At 41.4% G+C, this 20,590-nt stretch overlaps 8 non-coding genes across 8 annotated transcripts; all 8 read right to left on the reverse strand.

The window, feature by feature from the left end:
• Positions 1–831: 831 nt before the first annotated feature.
• trnas-gcu (transfer RNA serine (anticodon GCU)) lies at positions 832–913 on the reverse strand. Its single transcript has one exon. It is a non-coding gene; the product is annotated as a tRNA-Ser (tRNA).
• A 1,801-nt stretch (positions 914–2,714) lies between these two features.
• trnas-gcu (transfer RNA serine (anticodon GCU)) lies at positions 2,715–2,796 on the reverse strand. Its single transcript has one exon. It is a non-coding gene; the product is annotated as a tRNA-Ser (tRNA).
• A 3,475-nt stretch (positions 2,797–6,271) lies between these two features.
• Positions 6,272–6,353, reverse strand: trnas-gcu (transfer RNA serine (anticodon GCU)). Its single transcript has one exon. It is a non-coding gene; the product is annotated as a tRNA-Ser (tRNA).
• A 1,801-nt stretch (positions 6,354–8,154) lies between these two features.
• Positions 8,155–8,236, reverse strand: trnas-gcu (transfer RNA serine (anticodon GCU)). The gene has a single exon. It is a non-coding gene; the product is annotated as a tRNA-Ser (tRNA).
• A 1,800-nt stretch (positions 8,237–10,036) lies between these two features.
• trnas-gcu (transfer RNA serine (anticodon GCU)) lies at positions 10,037–10,118 on the reverse strand. Its single transcript has one exon. It is a non-coding gene; the product is annotated as a tRNA-Ser (tRNA).
• A 1,699-nt stretch (positions 10,119–11,817) lies between these two features.
• trnas-gcu (transfer RNA serine (anticodon GCU)) lies at positions 11,818–11,899 on the reverse strand. Its single transcript has one exon. It is a non-coding gene; the product is annotated as a tRNA-Ser (tRNA).
• Positions 11,900–17,150: 5,251 nt separating this feature from the next.
• Positions 17,151–17,232, reverse strand: trnas-gcu (transfer RNA serine (anticodon GCU)). The gene has a single exon. It is a non-coding gene; the product is annotated as a tRNA-Ser (tRNA).
• Positions 17,233–18,931: 1,699 nt separating this feature from the next.
• trnas-gcu (transfer RNA serine (anticodon GCU)) lies at positions 18,932–19,013 on the reverse strand. The gene has a single exon. It is a non-coding gene; the product is annotated as a tRNA-Ser (tRNA).
• Between the last annotated feature and the right edge of the window lie 1,577 nt (positions 19,014–20,590).

A 20,590-nucleotide genomic window follows, 5' to 3' on the forward strand; every position in this document is an offset into this window, starting at 1 on the left:
AAAACAGTGTTTGGATACGCACCGAAGCTACGAAGAACTGTCACAGCCATACAAAAAGTGTCATTAAACATTTGGCATAAAAACACAGTTGATTCGTAGGGGAATTAGCTCAAGTGGTAGAGCGCTCGCTTTGCATGTGAGAGGTAGAGGGATCGATGCCCTCATTCTCCATTATCCTGAGCTCCTGTCTATTGATCATCAAATACAGTCCTTTAGATGTCCCCTCATTGGGAATCATACTACATGTCTTTACACCAATGCCCATTAAAAACATTGCAAAATGCTGACCGAGCTTTCAAACTGCTGCAACTACCTTACTGTCTTTCAGATGTTTATGACAAAAGCTTTCATTCAAGTCAGGGCTTTGAAAGTGTTTACTGAAACACCTGCTCCTTGCAACCATCAACAAAGATAGTGTGAGTGCAGTTGACGCAGACAATGTAATAGATGCAACTGCATGAATGCATTCATAAGACCTTTTCTTGTTGGGTATTGCTGCTGTTGTTTTGGATGTTGGTAAGAATGTAACTACTTAGAAGAGGGGCATGAGTGTAATGCTGCTTTCACACTGAGTTCGATTCGGTGTCACATTTGAGTGGGGCAGCTAGCTGTCTTTATACGCTTGTCAAATTCGTCGCACGATGTATGTCCGAAAATGACTTGACACGCTGAATGCTAAACACACCACAGGACCCTTGAATATAATCAGAACATTGGTGTAGGAGTGAATGTGGACAATCCTTACACACAAATTGCATTTGGTGTGAACACAGCTTAAAACTTGTCATGGTGCTACTGAACGTCTGTTGACACTCCAAAAGAAAAAATACACGATGAGGATGGGATTTGAACCCATGCGTGCAAAGCACAATGGATTAGCAGTCCATCTCCTTAACCTCTCGGACACCTCATCTGGAATTCAATTCTTTCGTGACACCACTGGTCTCTTAAACTCGTATGCCATCATTGGCCTCGTGCGGCCTGTGGCATCTTGAGGTAGCCCATTATTTCCAGCTACTCAAGCAAGTTGGGATTTTTTAAAAACTAAAAATGTGCCAGTATGTGGATATACAACAAGGTTAGAAGGACCTGTGCTCTCATTGTGGCCAAAAGGACTTTTGGATTTGAGCAACCAATCAGAGCATTTTGCTAGGGAATTACTTCAAATGGCAGAGTGCTTGCTTTGCATGTGAGAACAAGGGGGATAGATGTCCACATTCTGCACAACATTTTCTTTTGTATCTACGTTTCATCAAACTGTTGGTGCAAGAAGCATGTACTTATGAGATGAGTTGCAGAGTTTGGTCTGTTGTTGGTATGGAATTTACCTTTAAGGAATACTTGTTGATCAGGGATTTCTGTTCTTGACAGATAGTGCCTCTGTGGCTTTCAGGTGTTGATGTCAATGATTAGAATTCCGTGGGTTCCCCAAAAGCCAGAGTGACATTCAATGAGCGCTCTTGATCATGATAAGAAATGAGGTAACGCTTTATAATAGGTGTCCTTAATAAACTATTTATAAGACATTAACAAGCACTTTTAATGTTGTAGTAAGCTGCTTATAAAGCGTTACCAGAAATGAGTCTATGTACATGCTGACAGAGTGGTTGACTGCGAGTAAAAAGATGCATGCAAATTCACCATCAGAAAAGGTAAAGATCAGAATGAGTTGTTTGTTGATTACCTTTCATTTGGCAGAGTTGGTAATGAGTCAAGTTTCAAATCTGCAGATCCTTGTAGATGGCCCGTGGGTTTATATTATCTTTGTAAACATGGCGTGTCCAACCCTTCTAGCATTAGCTTTGCAACTGTGGAGGCAAATATAGAATCGTGTGGTTTTTAACCACTGGAAAAAGTTGATATTTTGGAGAGAAAAAGCTGCAAAAACAGTGTTTGGATATGCACCGAAGCTACGAAGAACTGTCACAGCCATACAAAAAGTGTCATTAAACATTTGGCATAAAAACGCAGTTGATTCGTAGGGGAATTAGCTCAAGTGGTAGAGCGCTCGCTTTGCATGTGAGAGGTAGAGGGATCGATGCCCTCATTCTCCATTATCCTGAGCTCCTGTTTGATCATCAAATACAGTCCTTTAGATGTCCCCTCATTGGGAATCATACTACATGTCTTTGCACTAATGCCCATTAAAAACATTGCAAAATGCTGACCAAGCTTTCAAACTGCTGCAAGTACGTTACTGTCTTTCAGATGTTTATGACAAAAGCTTTCATTCAAGTCAGGGCTTTGGAAGTGTTTACTGAAACACCTGCTCCTTGCAACCATCAACAAAGATAGTGTGAGTGCAGTTGATGCAGACAAGGTAATAGATGCAACTGTATGAATACATTCATAAGACCTTTTCTTGTTGGGTATTGCTGCTGTTGTTTTGGATGTTGGTAAGTATGTAACTACTTAGAAGAGGGGCATGAGTGTAATGCTGCTTTCACACTGAGTTCAATTCGGTGTCGCATTTGAGTGGGGCAGTTAGCTGCCTTTCGACGCTTGTCAAATTCGTCGCACGAAGTATGTCCGAAAATGACTTGACACGCTGAATGCTAAACACACCACAGGACCCTTGAATATAATCAGAACATTGGTGTAGGAGTGAATGTGGACAATCCTTACACACAAATTGCATTTGGTGTGAACACAGCTTAAAACTTGTCATGGTGCTACTGAACAACGTCTGTTGACACTCCAAAAGAAAAAATACACGATGAGGATGGGATTTGAACCCATGCGTGCAAAGCACAACGGATTAGCAGTCCATCTCCTTAACCTCTCGGACACCTCATCTGGAATTCAATTCTTTCGTGACACCACTGGTCTCATAAACTCGTATGCCATCATTGGCCTCGTGCGGCCTGTGGCATCTTGAGGTAGCCCATTATTTCCAGCTACTCAAGCTAGTTGGGATTTTTTAAAAACTAATAATGTGCCAGTATGTGGATATACAACAAGGTTAGAAGGACCTGTGCTCTCATTGTGGCCAAAAGGACTTTTGGATTTGAGCAACCAATCAGAGCATTTTGCTAGGGAATTACTTCAAATGGCAGAGTGCTTGCTTTGCATGTGAGAACAAGGGGGATAGATGTCCACATTCTGCACAACATTTTCTTTTGTATCTACGTTTCATCAAACTGTTGGTGCAAGAAGCATGTACTTATGAGATGAGTTGCAGAGTTTGGTCTGTTGTTGGTATGGAATTTACCTTTAAGGAATACTTGTTGATCAGGGATTTCTGTTCTTGACAGATAGTGCCTCTGTGGCTTTCAGGTGTTGATGTCAATGATTAGAATTCCGTGGGTTCCCCAAAAGCCAGAGTGACATTCATTGAGCGCTCTTGATCATGATAAGAAATGAGTCTATGTACATGCTGACAGAGTGGTTGACTGCGAGTAAAAAGATGCATGCAAATTCACCATCAGAAAAGGTAAAGATCAGAACGACTTGTTTGTTGATTACCTTTCATTTGGCAGAGTTGGTAATGAGTCAAGTTTCAAATCTGCAGATCCTTGTAGATGGCCCGTGGGTTTATATTATCTTTGTAAACATGGCGTGTCCAACCCTTCTAGCATTAGCTTTGCAACTGTGGAGGCAAATATAGAATCGTGTGGTTTTTAACCACTGGAAAAAGTTGATATTTTGGAGAGAAAAAGCCGCAAAAACAGTGTTTGGATATGCACCGAAGCTACGAAGAACTGTCACAGCCATACAAAAAGTGTCATTAAACATTTGGCATAAAAACACAGTTGATTCGTAGGGGAGTTAGCTCAAGTGGTAGAGCGCTCGCTTTGCATGTGAGAGGTAGAGGGATCGATGCCCTCATTATCCTGAGCTCCTGTCTGTTGATCATCAAATACAGTCCTTTAGATGTACCCTCATTGGGAATCATACTACATGTCTTTACACCAATGCCCATTAAAAACATTGCAAAATGCTGACCGAGCTTTCAAACTGCTGCAACTACCTTACTGTCTTTCAGATGTTTATGACAAAAGCTTTCATTCAAGTCAGGGCTTTGAAAGTGTTTACTGAAACACCTGCTCCTTGCAACCATCAACAAAGATAGTGTGAGTGCAGTTGACGCAGACAAGGTAATAGATGCAACTGCATGAATGCATTCATAAGACCTTTTCTTGTTGGGTATTGCTGCTGTTGTTTTGGATGTTGGTAAGAATGTAACTACTTAGAAGAGGGGCATGAGTGTAATGCTGCTTTCACACTGAGTTCGATTCGGTGTTGCATTTGAGTGGGGCAGCTAGCTGCCTTTCGACGCTTGTCAAATTCGTCGCATGATGTATGTCCGAAAATGACTTGACATGCTGAATTCTAAACACACCAAAGGACCCTTGAATTTAATCAGAACATTGATGTAGGAGTGAATGTGGACAATCCTTACACAAAAATTGCATTTGGTGTGAACACAGCTTAAAACTTGTCATGGTGCTACCGAACAACGTCTGTTGACACTCCAAAAGACAAAACACACAATGAGGATGGGATTTGAACCCATGCGTGCAAAGCACAATGGGTTAGCAGTCCATCTCCTTAACCTCTCGGACACCTCATCTGGAAATTAATTCTTTCGTGACACCATTGGTCTCATAAACTCGTATGCCATCATTGGCCTCGTGCGGCCTGTGGCATCTTGAGGTAGCCCATTATTTCCAGCTACTCAAGCAAGTTGGGATTTTTTAAAAACTAATAATGTGCCAGTATGTGGATATACAACAAGGTTAGAAGGACCTGTGCTCTCATTGTGGCCAAAAGGACTTTTGGATTTAGCAACCAATCAGAGCATTTTGCTAGGGAATTACTTCAAATGGCAGAGTGCTTGCTTTGCATGTGAGAACAAGGGGGATAGATGTCCACATTCTGCACAACATTTTCTTTTGTATCTACGTTTCATCAAACTGTTGGTGCAAGAAGCATGTACTTATGAGATGAGTTGCAGAGTTTGGTCTGTTGTTGGTTTGGAATTTACCTTTAAGGAATACTTGTTGATCAGGGATTTCTGTTCTTGACAGATAGTGCCTCTGTGGCTTTCAGGTGTTGATGTCAATGATTAGAATTCCGTGGGTTCCCCAAAAGCCAGAGTGACATTCATTGAGCGCTCTTGATCATGATAAAAAATGAGTCTATGTACATGCTGACAGAGTGGTTGACTGCGAGTAAAAAGATGCATGCAAATTCACCATCAGAAAAGGTAAAGATCAGAACGACTTGTTTGTTGATTACCTTTCATTTGGCAGAGTTGGTAATGAGTCAAGTTTCAAATCTGCAGATCCTTGTAGATGGCCCGTGGGTTTATATTATCTTTGTAAACATGGCGTGTCCAACCCTTCTAGCATTAGCTTTGCAACTGTGGAGGCAAATATAGAATCGTGTGGTTTTTAACCACTGGAAAAAGTTGATATTTTGGAGAGAAAAAGCGGCAAAAACAGTGTTTGGATACGCACCGAAGCTACGAAGAACTGTCACAGCCATACAAAAAGTGTCATTAAACATTTGGCATAAAAACACAGTTGATTCGTAGGGGAATTAGCTCAAGTGGTAGAGCGCTCGCTTTGCATGTGAGAGGTAGAGGGATCGATGCCCTCATTCTCCATTATCCTGAGCTCCTGTCTGTTGATCATCAAATACAGTCCTTTAGATGTACCCTCATTGGGAATCATACTACATGTCTTTACACCAATGCCCATTAAAAACATTGCAAAATGATGTCCGAGCTTTCAAACTGCTGCAACTACCTTACTGTCTTTCAGATGTTTATGACAAAAGCTTTCATTGAAGTCAGGGCTTTGAAAGTGTTTACTGAAACACCTGCTCCTTGCAACCATCAACAAAGATAGTGTGAGTGCAGTTGAAGCAGACAAGGTAATAGATGCAACTGCATGAATGCATTCATAAGACCTTTTCTTGTTGGGTATTGCTGCTGTTGTTTTGGATGTTGGTAAGAATGTAACTACTTAGAAGAGGGGCATGAGTGTAATGCTGCTTTCACACTGAGTTCGATTCGGTGTCACATTTGAGTGGGGCAGCTAGCTGTCTTTATACGCTTGTCAAATTCGTCGCACGATGTATGTCCGAAAATGACTTGACACGCTGAATGCTAAACACACCACAGGACCCTTGAATATAATCAGAACATTGGTGTAGGAGTGAATGTGGACAATCCTTACACAAAAATTGCATTTGGTGTGAACACAGCTTAAAACTTGTCATGGTGCTACTGAACGTCTGTTGACACTCCAAAAGAAAAAATACACGATGAGGATGGGATTTGAACCCATGCGTGCAAAGCACAATGGATTAGCAGTCCATCTCCTTAACCTCTCGGACACCTCATCTGGAATTCAATTCTTTCGTGACACCACTGGTCTCATAAACTCGTATGCCATCATTGGCCTCGTGCGGCCTGTGGCATCTTGAGGTAGCCCATTATTTCCAGCTACTCAAGCAAGTTGGGATTTTTTAAAAACTAAAAATGTGCCAGTATGTGGATATACAACAAGGTTAGAAGGACCTGTGCTCTCATTGTGGCCAAAAGGACTTTTGGATTTGAGCAACCAATCAGAGCATTTTGCTAGGGAATTACTTCAAATGGCAGAGTGCTTGCTTTGCATGTGAGAACAAGGGGGATAGATGTCCACATTCTGCACAACATTTTCTTTTGTATCTACGTTTCATCAAACTGTTGGTGCAAGAAGCATGTACTTATGAGATGAGTTGCAGAGTTTGGTCTGTTGTTGGTATGGAATTTACCTTTAAGGAATACTTGTTGATCAGGGATTTCTGTTCTTGACAGATAGTGCCTCTGTGGCTTTCAGGTGTTGATGTCAATGATTAGAATTCCGTGGGTTCCCCAAAAGCCAGAGTGACATTCATTGAGCGCTCTTGATCATGATAAGAAATGAGGTAACGCTTTATAATAGGTGTCCTTAATAAACTATTTATAAGACATTAACAAGCACTTTTAATGTTGTAGTAAGCTGCTTATAAAGCGTTACCAGAAATGAGTCTATGTACATGCTGACAGAGTGGTTGACTGCGAGTAAAAAGATGCATGCAAATTCACCATCAGAAAAGGTAAAGATCAGAATGAGTTGTTTGTTGATTACCTTTCATTTGGCAGAGTTGGTAATGAGTCAAGTTTCAAATCTGCAGATCCTTGTAGATGGCCCGTGTGTTTATATTATCTTTGTAAACATGGCGTGTCCAACCCTTCTAGCATTAGCTTTGCAACTGTGGAGGCAAATATAGAATCGTGTGGTTTTTAACCACTGGAAAAAGTTGATATTTTGGAGAGAAAAAGCCGCAAAAACAGTGTTTGGATATGCACCGAAGCTACGAAGAACTGTCACAGCCATACAAAGAGTGTCATTAAACATTTGGCATAAAAACGCAGTTGATTCGTAGGGGAATTAGCTCAAGTGGTAGAGCGGTCGCTTTGCATGTGAGAGGTAGAGGGATCAATGCCCTCATTCTCCATTATCCTGAGCTCCTGTTTGATCATCAAATACAGTCCTTTAGATGTCCCCTCATTGGGAATCATACTACATGTCTTTGCACTAATGCCCATTAAAAACATTGCAAAATGCTGACCAAGCTTTCAAACTGCTGCAAGTACGTTACTGTCTTTCAGATGTTTATGACAAAAGCTTTCATTCAAGTCAGGGCTTTGGAAGTGTTTACTGAAACACCTGCTCCTTGCAACCATCAACAAAGATAGTGTGAGTGCAGTTGATGCAGACAAGGTAATAGATGCAACTGCATGAATACATTCATAAGACCTTTTCTTGTTGGGTATTGCTGCTGTTGTTTTGGATGTTGGTAAGAATGTAACGACTTAGAAGAGGGGCATGAGTGTAATGCTGCTTTCACACTGAGTTCAATTCGGTGTCGCATTTGAGTGGGGCAGTTAGCTGCCTTTCGACGCTTGTCAAATTCGTCGCACGAAGTATGTCCGAAAATGACTTGACACGCTGAATGCTAAACACACCACAGGACCCTTGAATATAATCAGAACATTGATGTAGGAGTGAATGTGGACAATCCTTACACACAAATTGCATTTGGTGTGAACACAGCTTAAAACTTGTCATGGTGCTACTGAACAACGTCTGTTGACACTCCAAAAGAAAAAATACACTATGAGGATGGGATTTGAACCCATGCGTGCAAAGCACAATGGATTAGCAGTCCATCTCCTTAACCTCTCGGACACCTCATCTGGAATTTAATTCTTTCGTGACACCACTGGTCTCATAAACTCGTATGCCATCATTGGCCTCGTGCGGCCTGTGGCATCTTGAGGTAGCCCATTATTTCCAGCTACTCAAGCAAGTTGGGTTTTTTTAAAAACTAAAATGTGCCAGTATGTGGATATACAAAAAGGTTAGAAGGACCTGTGCTCTCATTGTGGCCAAAAGGACTTTTGGATTTGAGCAACCAATCAGAGCATTTTGCTAGGGAATTACTTCAAATGGCAGAGTGCTTGCTTTGCATGTGAGAACAAGGGGGATAGATGTCCACATTCTGCACAACATTTTCTTTTGTATCTACGTTTCATCAAACTGTTGGTGCAAGAAGCATGTACTTATGAGATGAGTTGCAGAGTTTGGTCTGTTGTTGGTATGGAATTTACCTTTAAGGAATACTTGTTGATCAGGGATTTCTGTTCTTGACAGATAGAGCCTCTGTGGCTTTCAGGTGTTGATGTCAATGATTAGAATTCCGTGGGTTCCCCAAAAGCCAGAGTGACATTCAATGAGCGCTCTTGATCATGATAAGAAATGAGGTAACGCTTTATAATAGGTGTCCTTAATAAACTATTTATAAGACATTAACAAGCACTTTTAATGTTGTAGTAAGCTGCTTATAAAGCGTTACCAGAAATGAGTCTATGTACATGCTGACAGAGTGGTTGACTGCGAGCAAAAAGATGCATGCAAATTCACCATCAGAAAAGGTAAAGATCAGAATGAGTTGTTTGTTGATTACCTTTCATTTGGCAGAGTTGGTAATGAGTCAAGTTTCAAATCTGCAGATCCTTGTAGATGGCCCGTGGGTTTATATTATCTTTGTAAACATGGCGTGTCCAACCCTTCTAGCATTAGCTTTGCAACTGTGGAGGCAAATATAGAATCGTGTGGTTTTTAACCACTGGAAAAAGTTGATATTTTGGAGAGAAAAAGCTGCAAAAACAGTGTTTGGATATGCACCGAAGCTACGAAGAACTGTCACAGCCATACAAAAAGTGTCATTAAACATTTGGCATAAAAACGCAGTTGATTCGTAGGGGAATTAGCTCAAGTGGTAGAGCGCTCGCTTTGCATGTGAGAGGTAGAGGGATCGATGCCCTCATTCTCCATTATCCTGAGCTCCTGTTTGATCATCAAATACAGTCCTTTAGATGTCCCCTCATTGGGAATCATACTACATGTCTTTGCACTAATGCCCATTAAAAACATTGCAAAATGCTGACCAAGCTTTCAAACTGCTGCAAGTACGTTACTGTCTTTCAGATGTTTATGACAAAAGCTTTCATTCAAGTCAGGGCTTTGGAAGTGTTTACTGAAACACCTGCTCCTTGCAACCATCAACAAAGATAGTGTGAGTGCAGTTGATGCAGACAAGGTAATAGATGCAACTGTATGAATACATTCATAAGACCTTTTCTTGTTGGGTATTGCTGCTGTTGTTTTGGATGTTGGTAAGTATGTAACTACTTAGAAGAGGGGCATGAGTGTAATGCTGCTTTCACACTGAGTTCAATTCGGTGTCGCATTTGAGTGGGGCAGTTAGCTGCCTTTCGACGCTTGTCAAATTCGTCGCACGAAGTATGTCCGAAAATGACTTGACACGCTGAATGCTAAACACACCACAGGACCCTTGAATATAATCAGAACATTGGTGTAGGAGTGAATGTGGACAATCCTTACACACAAATTGCATTTGGTGTGAACACAGCTTAAAACTTGTCATGGTGCTACTGAACAACGTCTGTTGACACTCCAAAAGAAAAAATACACGATGAGGATGGGATTTGAACCCATGCGTGCAAAGCACAACGGATTAGCAGTCCATCTCCTTAACCTCTCGGACACCTCATCTGGAATTTAATTCTTTCGTGACACCACTGGTCTCATAAACTCGTATGCCATCATTGGCCTCGTGCGGCCTGTGGCATCTTGAGGTAGCCCATTATTTCCAGCTACTCAAGCAAGTTGGGTTTTTTTAAAAACTAAAAATGTGCCAGTATGTGGATATACAAAAAGGTTAGAAGGACCTGTGCTCTCATTGTGGCCAAAAGGACTTTTGGATTTGAGCAACCAATCAGAGCATTTTGCTAGGGAATTACTTCAAATGGCAGAGTGCTTGCTTTGCATGTGAGAACAAGGGGGATAGATGTCCACATTCTGCACAACATTTTCTTTTGTATCTACGTTTCATCAAACTGTTGGTGCAAGAAGCATGTACTTATGAGATGAGTTGCAGAGTTTGGTCTGTTGTTGGTATGGAATTTACCTTTAAGGAATACTTGTTGATCAGGGATTTCTGTTCTTGACAGATAGTGCCTCTGTGGCTTTCAGGTGTTGATGTCAATGATTAGAATTCCGTGGGTTCCCCAAAAGCCAGAGTGACATTCATTGAGCGCTCTTGATCATGATAAGAAATGAGTCTATGTACATGCTGACAGAGTGGTTGACTGCGAGTAAAAAGATGCATGCAAATTCACCATCAGAAAAGGTAAAGATCAGAACGACTTGTTTGTTGATTACCTTTCATTTGGCAGAGTTGGTAATGAGTCAAGTTTCAAATCTGCAGATCCTTGTAGATGGCCCGTGGGTTTATATTATCTTTGTAAACATGGCGTGTCCAACCCTTCTAGCATTAGCTTTGCAACTGTGGAGGCAAATATAGAATCGTGTGGTTTTTAACCACTGGAAAAAGTTGATATTTTGGAGAGAAAAAGCCGCAAAAACAGTGTTTGGATACGCACCGAAGCTACGAAGAACTGTCACAGCCATACAAAAAGTGTCATTAAACATTTGGCATAAAAACACAGTTGATTCGTAGGGGAATTAGCTCAAGTGGTAGAGCGCTCGCTTTGCATGTGAGAGGTAGAGGGATCGATGCCCTCATTCTCCATTATCCTGAGCTCCTGTCTATTGATCATCAAATACAGTCCTTTAGATGTCCCCTCATTGGGAATCATACTACATGTCTTTACACCAATGCCCATTAAAAACATTGCAAAATGCTGACCGAGCTTTCAAACTGCTGCAACTACCTTACTGTCTTTCAGATGTTTATGACAAAAGCTTTCATTGAAGTCAGGGCTTTGAAAGTGTTTACTGAAACACCTGCTCCTTGCAACCATCAACAAAGATAGTGTGAGTGCAGTTGAAGCAGACAAGGTAATAGATGCAACTGCATGAATGCATTCATAAGACCTTTTCTTGTTGGGTATTGCTGCTGTTGTTTTGGATGTTGGTAAGAATGTAACTACTTAGAAGAGGGGCATGAGTGTAATGCTGCTTTCACACTGAGTTCGATTCGGTGTCACATTTGAGTGGGGCAGCTAGCTGTCTTTATACGCTTGTCAAATTCGTCGCACGATGTATGTCCGAAAATGACTTGACACGCTGAATGCTAAACACACCACAGGACCCTTGAATATAATCAGAACATTGGTGTAGGAGTGAATGTGGACAATCCTTACACACAAATTGCATTTGGTGTGAACACAGCTTAAAACTTGTCATGGTGCTACTGAACGTCTGTTGACACTCCAAAAGAAAAAATACACGATGAGGATGGGATTTGAACCCATGCGTGCAAAGCACAATGGATTAGCAGTCCATCTCCTTAACCTCTCGGACACCTCATCTGGAATTCAATTCTTTCGTGACACCACTGGTCTCATAAACTCGTATGCCATCATTGGCCTCGTGCGGCCTGTGGCATCTTGAGGTAGCCCATTATTTCCAGCTACTCAAGCTAGTTGGGATTTTTTAAAAACTAATAATGTGCCAGTATGTGGATATACAACAAGGTTAGAAGGACCTGTGCTCTCATTGTGGCCAAAAGGACTTTTGGATTTGAGCAACCAATCAGAGCATTTTGCTAGGGAATTACTTCAAATGGCAGAGTGCTTGCTTTGCATGTGAGAACAAGGGGGATAGATGTCCACATTCTGCACAACATTTTCTTTTGTATCTACGTTTCATCAAACTGTTGGTGCAAGAAGCATGTACTTATGAGATGAGTTGCAGAGTTTGGTCTGTTGTTGGTATGGAATTTACCTTTAAGGAATACTTGTTGATCAGGGATTTCTGTTCTTGACAGATAGTGCCTCTGTGGCTTTCAGGTGTTGATGTCAATGATTAGAATTCCGTGGGTTCCCCAAAAGCCAGAGTGACATTCATTGAGCGCTCTTGATCATGATAAGAAATGAGTCTATGTACATGCTGACAGAGTGGTTGACTGCGAGTAAAAAGATGCATGCAAATTCACCATCAGAAAAGGTAAAGATCAGAACGACTTGTTTGTTGATTACCTTTCATTTGGCAGAGTTGGTAATGAGTCAAGTTTCAAATCTGCAGATCCTTGTAGATGGCCCGTGGGTTTATATTATCTTTGTAAACATGGCGTGTCCAACCCTTCTAGCATTAGCTTTGCAACTGTGGAGGCAAATATAGAATCGTGTGGTTTTTAACCACTGGAAAAAGTTGATATTTTGGAGAGAAAAAGCCGCAAAAACAGTGTTTGGATATGCACCGAAGCTACGAAGAACTGTCACAGCCATACAAAAAGTGTCATTAAACATTTGGCATAAAAACACAGTTGATTCGTAGGGGAGTTAGCTCAAGTGGTAGAGCGCTCGCTTTGCATGTGAGAGGTAGAGGGATCGATGCCCTCATTATCCTGAGCTCCTGTCTGTTGATCATCAAATACAGTCCTTTAGATGTACCCTCATTGGGAATCATACTACATGTCTTTACACCAATGCCCATTAAAAACATTGCAAAATGATGACCGAGCTTTCAAACTGCTGCAACTACCTTACTGTCTTTCAGATGTTTATGACAAAAGCTTTCATTCAAGTCAGGGCTTTGAAAGTGTTTACTGAAACACCTGCTCCTTGCAACCATCAACAAAGATAGTGTGAGTGCAGTTGACGCAGACAAGGTAATAGATGCAACTGCATGAATGCATTCATAAGACCTTTTCTTGTTGGGTATTGCTGCTGTTGTTTTGGATGTTGGTAAGAATGTAACTACTTAGAAGAGGGGCATGAGTGTAATGCTGCTTTCACACTGAGTTCGATTCGGTGTTGCATTTGAGTGGGGCAGCTAGCTGCCTTTCGACGCTTGTCAAATTCGTCGCATGATGTATGTCCGAAAATGACTTGACATGCTGAATTCTAAACACACCAAAGGACCCTTGAATTTAATCAGAACATTGATGTAGGAGTGAATGTGGACAATCCTTACACAAAAATTGCATTTGGTGTGAACACAGCTTAAAACTTGTCATGGTGCTACCGAACAACGTCTGTTGACACTCCAAAAGACAAAACACACAATGAGGATGGGATTTGAACCCATGCGTGCAAAGCACAATGGGTTAGCAGTCCATCTCCTTAACCTCTCGGACACCTCATCTGGAAATTAATTCTTTCGTGACACCATTGGTCTCATAAACTCGTATGCCATCATTGGCCTCGTGCGGCCTGTGGCATCTTGAGGTAGCCCATTATTTCCAGCTACTCAAGCAAGTTGGGATTTTTTAAAAACTAATAATGTGCCAGTATGTGGATATACAACAAGGTTAGAAGGACCTGTGCTCTCATTGTGGCCAAAAGGACTTTTGGATTTAGCAACCAATCAGAGCATTTTGCTAGGGAATTACTTCAAATGGCAGAGTGCTTGCTTTGCATGTGAGAACAAGGGGGATAGATGTCCACATTCTGCACAACATTTTCTTTTGTATCTACGTTTCATCAAACTGTTGGTGCAAGAAGCATGTACTTATGAGATGAGTTGCAGAGTTTGGTCTGTTGTTGGTTTGGAATTTACCTTTAAGGAATACTTGTTGATCAGGGATTTCTGTTCTTGACAGATAGTGCCTCTGTGGCTTTCAGGTGTTGATGTCAATGATTAGAATTCCGTGGGTTCCCCAAAAGCCAGAGTGACATTCATTGAGCGCTCTTGATCATGATAAGAAATGAGTCTATGTACATGCTGACAGAGTGGTTGACTGCGAGTAAAAAGATGCATGCAAATTCACCATCAGAAAAGGTAAAGATCAGAACGACTTGTTTGTTGATTACCTTTCATTTGGCAGAGTTGGTAATGAGTCAAGTTTCAAATCTGCAGATCCTTGTAGATGGCCCGTGGGTTTATATTATCTTTGTAAACATGGCGTGTCCAACCCTTCTAGCATTAGCTTTGCAACTGTGGAGGCAAATATAGAATCGTGTGGTTTTTAACCACTGGAAAAAGTTGATATTTTGGAGAGAAAAAGCCGCAAAAACAGTGTTTGGATATGCACCGAAGCTACGAAGAACTGTCACAGCCATACAAAAAGTGTCATTAAACATTTGGCATAAAAACACAGTTGATTCGTAGGGGAGTTAGCTCAAGTGGTAGAGCGCTCGCTTTGCATGTGAGAGGTAGAGGGATCGATGCCCTCATTATCCTGAGCTCCTGTCTGTTGATCATCAAATACAGTCCTTTAGATGTACCCTCATTGGGAATCATACTACATGTCTTTACACCAATGCCCATTAAAAACATTGCAAAATGATGACCGAGCTTTCAAACTGCTGCAACTACCTTACTGTCTTTCAGATGTTTATGACAAAAGCTTTCATTCAAGTCAGGGCTTTGAAAGTGTTTACTGAAACACCTGCTCCTTGCAACCATCAACAAAGATAGTGTGAGTGCAGTTGACGCAGACAAGGTAATAGATGCAACTGCATGAATGCATTCATAAGACCTTTTCTTGTTGGGTATTGCTGCTGTTGTTTTGGATGTTGGTAAGAATGTAACTACTTAGAAGAGGGGCATGAGTGTAATGCTGCTTTCACACTGAGTTCGATTCGGTGTTGCATTTGAGTGGGGCAGCTAGCTGCCTTTCGACGCTTGTCAAATTCGTCGCATGATGTATGTCCGAAAATGACTTGACATGCTGAATTCTAAACACACCAAAGGACCCTTGAATTTAATCAGAACATTGATGTAGGAGTGAATGTGGACAATCCTTACACAAAAATTGCATTTGGTGTGAACACAGCTTAAAACTTGTCATGGTGCTACCGAACAACGTCTGTTGACACTCCAAAAGACAAAACACACAATGAGGATGGGATTTGAACCCATGCGTGCAAAGCACAATGGGTTAGCAGTCCATCTCCTTAACCTCTCGGACACCTCATCTGGAAATTAATTCTTTCGTGACACCATTGGTCTCATAAACTCGTATGCCATCATTGGCCTCGTGCGGCCTGTGGCATCTTGAGGTAGCCCATTATTTCCAGCTACTCAAGCAAGTTGGGATTTTTTAAAAACTAATAATGTGCCAGTATGTGGATATACAACAAGGTTAGAAGGACCTGTGCTCTCATTGTGGCCAAAAGGACTTTTGGATTTAGCAACCAATCAGAGCATTTTGCTAGGGAATTACTTCAAATGGCAGAGTGCTTGCTTTGCATGTGAGAACAAGGGGGATAGATGTCCACATTCTGCACAACATTTTCTTTTGTATCTACGTTTCATCAAACTGTTGGTGCAAGAAGCATGTACTTATGAGATGAGTTGCAGAGTTTGGTCTGTTGTTGGTTTGGAATTTACCTTTAAGGAATACTTGTTGATCAGGGATTTCTGTTCTTGACAGATAGTGCCTCTGTGGCTTTCAGGTGTTGATGTCAATGATTAGAATTCCGTGGGTTCCCCAAAAGCCAGAGTGACATTCATTGAGCGCTCTTGATCATGATAAGAAATGAGTCTATGTACATGCTGACAGAGTGGTTGACTGCGAGTAAAAAGATGCATACAAATTCACCATCAGAAAAGGTAAAGATCAGAACGACTTGTTTGTTGATTACCTTTCATTTGGCAGAGTTGGTAATGAGTCAAGTTTCAAATCTGCAGATCCTTGTAGATGGCCCGTGTGTTTATATTATCTTTGTAAACATGGCGTGTCCAACCCTTCTAGCATTAGCTTTGCAACTGTGGAGGCAAATATAGAATCGTGTGGTTTTTAACCACTGGAAAAAGTTGATATTTTGGAGAGAAAAAGCCGCAAAAACAGTGTTTGGATACGCACCGAAGCTACGAAGAACTGTCACAGCCATACAAAAAGTGTCATTAAACATTTGGCATAAAAACACAGTTGATTCGTAGGGGAATTAGCTCAAGTGGTAGAGCGCTCGCTTTGCATGTGAGAGGTAGAGGGATCGATGCCCTCATTCTCCATAATCCTGAGCTCCTGTCTATTGATCATCAAATACAGTCCTTTAGATGTACCCTCATTGGGAATCATACTACATGTCTTTACACCAATGCCCATTAAAAACATTGCAAAATGATGTCCGAGCTTTCAAACTGCTGCAACTACCTTACTGTCTTTCAGATGTTTATGACAAAAGCTTTCATTGAAGTCAGGGCTTTGAAAGTGTTTACTGAAACACCTGCTCCTTGCAACCATCAACAAAGATAGTGTGAGTGCAGTTGACGCAGACAAGGTAATAGATGCAACTGCATGAATGCATTCATAAGACCTTTTCTTGTTGGGTATTGCTGCTGTTGTTTTGGATGTTGGTAAGAATGTAACTACTTAGAAGAGGGGCATGAGTGTAATGCTGCTTTCACACTGAGTTCGATTCGGTGTCACATTTGAGTGGGGCAGCTAGCTGTCTTTATACGCTTGTCAAATTCGTCGCACGATTTATGTCCGAAAATGACTTGACACGCTGAATGCTAAACACACCACAGGACCCTTGAATATAATCAGAACATTGGTGTAGGAGTGAATGTGGACAATCCTTACACAAAAATTGCATTTGGTGTGAACACAGCTTAAAACTTGTCATGGTGCTACTGAACGTCTGTTGACACTCCAAAAGAAAAAATACACGATGAGGATGGGATTTGAACCCATGCGTGCAAAGCACAATGGATTAGCAGTCCATCTCCTTAACCTCTCGGACACCTCATCTGGAATTCAATTCTTTCGTGACACCACTGGTCTCATAAACTCGTATGCCATCATTGGCCTCGTGCGGCCTGTGGCATCTTGAGGTAGCCCATTATTTCCAGCTACTCAAGCAAGTTGGGATTTTTTAAAAACTAAAAATGTGCCAGTATGTGGATATACAACAAGGTTAGAAGGACCTGTGCTCTCATTGTGGCCAAAAGGACTTTTGGATTTGAGCAACCAATCAGAGCATTTTGCTAGGGAATTACTTCAAATGGCAGAGTGCTTGCTTTGCATGTGAGAACAAGGGGGATAGATGTCCACATTCTGCACAACATTTTCTTTTGTATCTACGTTTCATCAAACTGTTGGTGCAAGAAGCATGTACTTATGAGATGAGTTGCAGAGTTTGGTCTGTTGTTGGTATGGAATTTACCTTTAAGGAATACTTGTTGATCAGGGATTTCTGTTCTTGACAGATAGTGCCTCTGTGGCTTTCAGGTGTTGATGTCAATGATTAGAATTCCGTGGGTTCCCCAAAAGCCAGAGTGACATTCATTGAGCGCTCTTGATCATGATAAGAAATGAGTCTATGTACATGCTGACAGAGTGGTTGACTGCGAGTAAAAAGATGCATGCAAATTCACCATCAGAAAAGGTAAAGATCAGAATGAGTTGTTTGTTGATTACCTTTCATTTGGCAGAGTTGGTAATGAGTCAAGTTTCAAATCTGCAGATCCTTGTAGATGGCCCGTGTGTTTATATTATCTTTGTAAACATGGCGTGTCCAACCCTTCTAGCATTAGCTTTGCAACTGTGGAGGCAAATATAGAATCGTGTGGTTTTTAACCACTGGAAAAAGTTGATATTTTGGAGAGAAAAAGCCGCAAAAACAGTGTTTGGATATGCACCGAAGCTACGAAGAACTGTCACAGCCATACAAAGAGTGTCATTAAACATTTGGCATAAAAACGCAGTTGATTCGTAGGGGAATTAGCTCAAGTGGTAGAGCGGTCGCTTTGCATGTGAGAGGTAGAGGGATCAATGCCCTCATTCTCCATTATCCTGAGCTCCTGTTTGATCATCAAATACAGTCCTTTAGATGTCCCCTCATTGGGAATCATACTACATGTCTTTGCACTAATGCCCATTAAAAACATTGCAAAATGCTGACCAAGCTTTCAAACTGCTGCAAGTACGTTACTGTCTTTCAGATGTTTATGACAAAAGCTTTCATTCAAGTCAGGGCTTTGGAAGTGTTTACTGAAACACCTGCTCCTTGCAACCATCAACAAAGATAGTGTGAGTGCAGTTGATGCAGACAAGGTAATAGATGCAACTGCATGAATACATTCATAAGACCTTTTCTTGTTGGGTATTGCTGCTGTTGTTTTGGATGTTGGTAAGAATGTAACGACTTAGAAGAGGGGCATGAGTGTAATGCTGCTTTCACACTGAGTTCAATTCGGTGTCGCATTTGAGTGGGGCAGTTAGCTGCCTTTCGACGCTTGTCAAATTCGTCGCACGAAGTATGTCCGAAAATGACTTGACACGCTGAATGCTAAACACACCACAGGACCCTTGAATATAATCAGAACATTGATGTAGGAGTGAATGTGGACAATCCTTACACACAAATTGCATTTGGTGTGAACACAGCTTAAAACTTGTCATGGTGCTACTGAACAACGTCTGTTGACACTCCAAAAGAAAAAATACACTATGAGGATGGGATTTGAACCCATGCGTGCAAAGCACAATGGATTAGCAGTCCATCTCCTTAACCTCTCGGACACCTCATCTGGAATTTAATTCTTTCGTGACACCACTGGTCTCATAAACTCGTATGCCATCATTGGCCTCGTGCGGCCTGTGGCATCTTGAGGTAGCCCATTATTTCCAGCTACTCAAGCAAGTTGGGTTTTTTTAAAAACTAAAATGTGCCAGTATGTGGATATACAAAAAGGTTAGAAGGACCTGTGCTCTCATTGTGGCCAAAAGGACTTTTGGATTTGAGCAACCAATCAGAGCATTTTGCTAGGGAATTACTTCAAATGGCAGAGTGCTTGCTTTGCATGTGAGAACAAGGGGGATAGATGTCCACATTCTGCACAACATTTTCTTTTGTATCTACGTTTCATCAAACTGTTGGTGCAAGAAGCATGTACTTATGAGATGAGTTGCAGAGTTTGGTCTGTTGTTGGTATGGAATTTACCTTTAAGGAATACTTGTTGATCAGGGATTTCTGTTCTTGACAGATAGTGCCTCTGTGGCTTTCAGGTGTTGATGTCAATGATTAGAATTCCGTGGGTTCCCCAAAAGCCAGAGTGACATTCATTGAGCGCTCTTGATCATGATAAGAAATGAGTCTATGTACATGCTGACAGAGTGGTTGACTGCGAGTAAAAAGATGCATGCAAATTCACCATCAGAAAAGGTAAAGATCAGAACGACTTGTTTGTTGATTACCTTTCATTTGGCAGAGTTGGTAATGAGTCAAGTTTCAAATCTGCAGATCCTTGTAGATGGCCCGTGGGTTTATATTATCTTTGTAAACATGGCGTGTCCAACCCTTCTAGCATTAGCTTTGCAACTGTGGAGGCAAATATAGAATCGTGTGGTTTATAACCACTGGAAAAAGTTGATATTTTGGAGAGAAAAAGCCGCAAAAACAGTGTTTGGATACGCACCGAAGCTACGAAGAACTGTCACAGCCATACAAAAAGTGTCATTAAACATTTGGCATAAAAACACAGTTGATTCGTAGGGGAATTAGCTCAAGTGGTAGAGCGCTCGCTTTGCATGTGAGAGGTAGAGGGATCGATGCCCTCATTCTCCATTATCCTGAGCTCCTGTCTATTGATCATCAAATACAGTCCTTTAGATGTACCCTCATTGGGAATCATACTACATGTCTTTACACCAATGCCCATTAAAAACATTGCAAAATGCTGACCGAGCTTTCAAACTGCTGCAACTACCTTACTGTCTTTCAGATGTTTATGACAAAAGCTTTCATTCAAGTCAGGGCTTTGAAAGTGTTTACTGAAACACCTGCTCCTTGCAACCATCAACAAAGATAGTGTGAGTGCAGTTGAAGCAGACAAGGTAATAGATGCAACTGCATGAATGCATTCATAAGACCTTTTCTTGTTGGGTATTGCTGCTGTTGTTTTGGATGTTGGTAAGAATGTAACTACTTAGAAGAGGGGCATGAGTGTAATGCTGCTTTCACACTGAGTTCGATTCGGTGTCACATTTGAGTGGGGCAGCTAGCTGTCTTTATACGCTTGTCAAATTCGTCGCACGATGTATGTCCGAAAATGACTTGACACGCTGAATGCTAAACACACCACAGGACCCTTGAATATAATCAGA

This window comes from Oryzias latipes, chromosome 1 (genome assembly GCF_053564925.1).
Source record: "Oryzias latipes strain Hd-rR chromosome 1, Olatipes_Hd-rR_3.1".
NCBI classification, from domain to species: Eukaryota; Metazoa; Chordata; class Actinopteri; order Beloniformes; family Adrianichthyidae; genus Oryzias; species Oryzias latipes.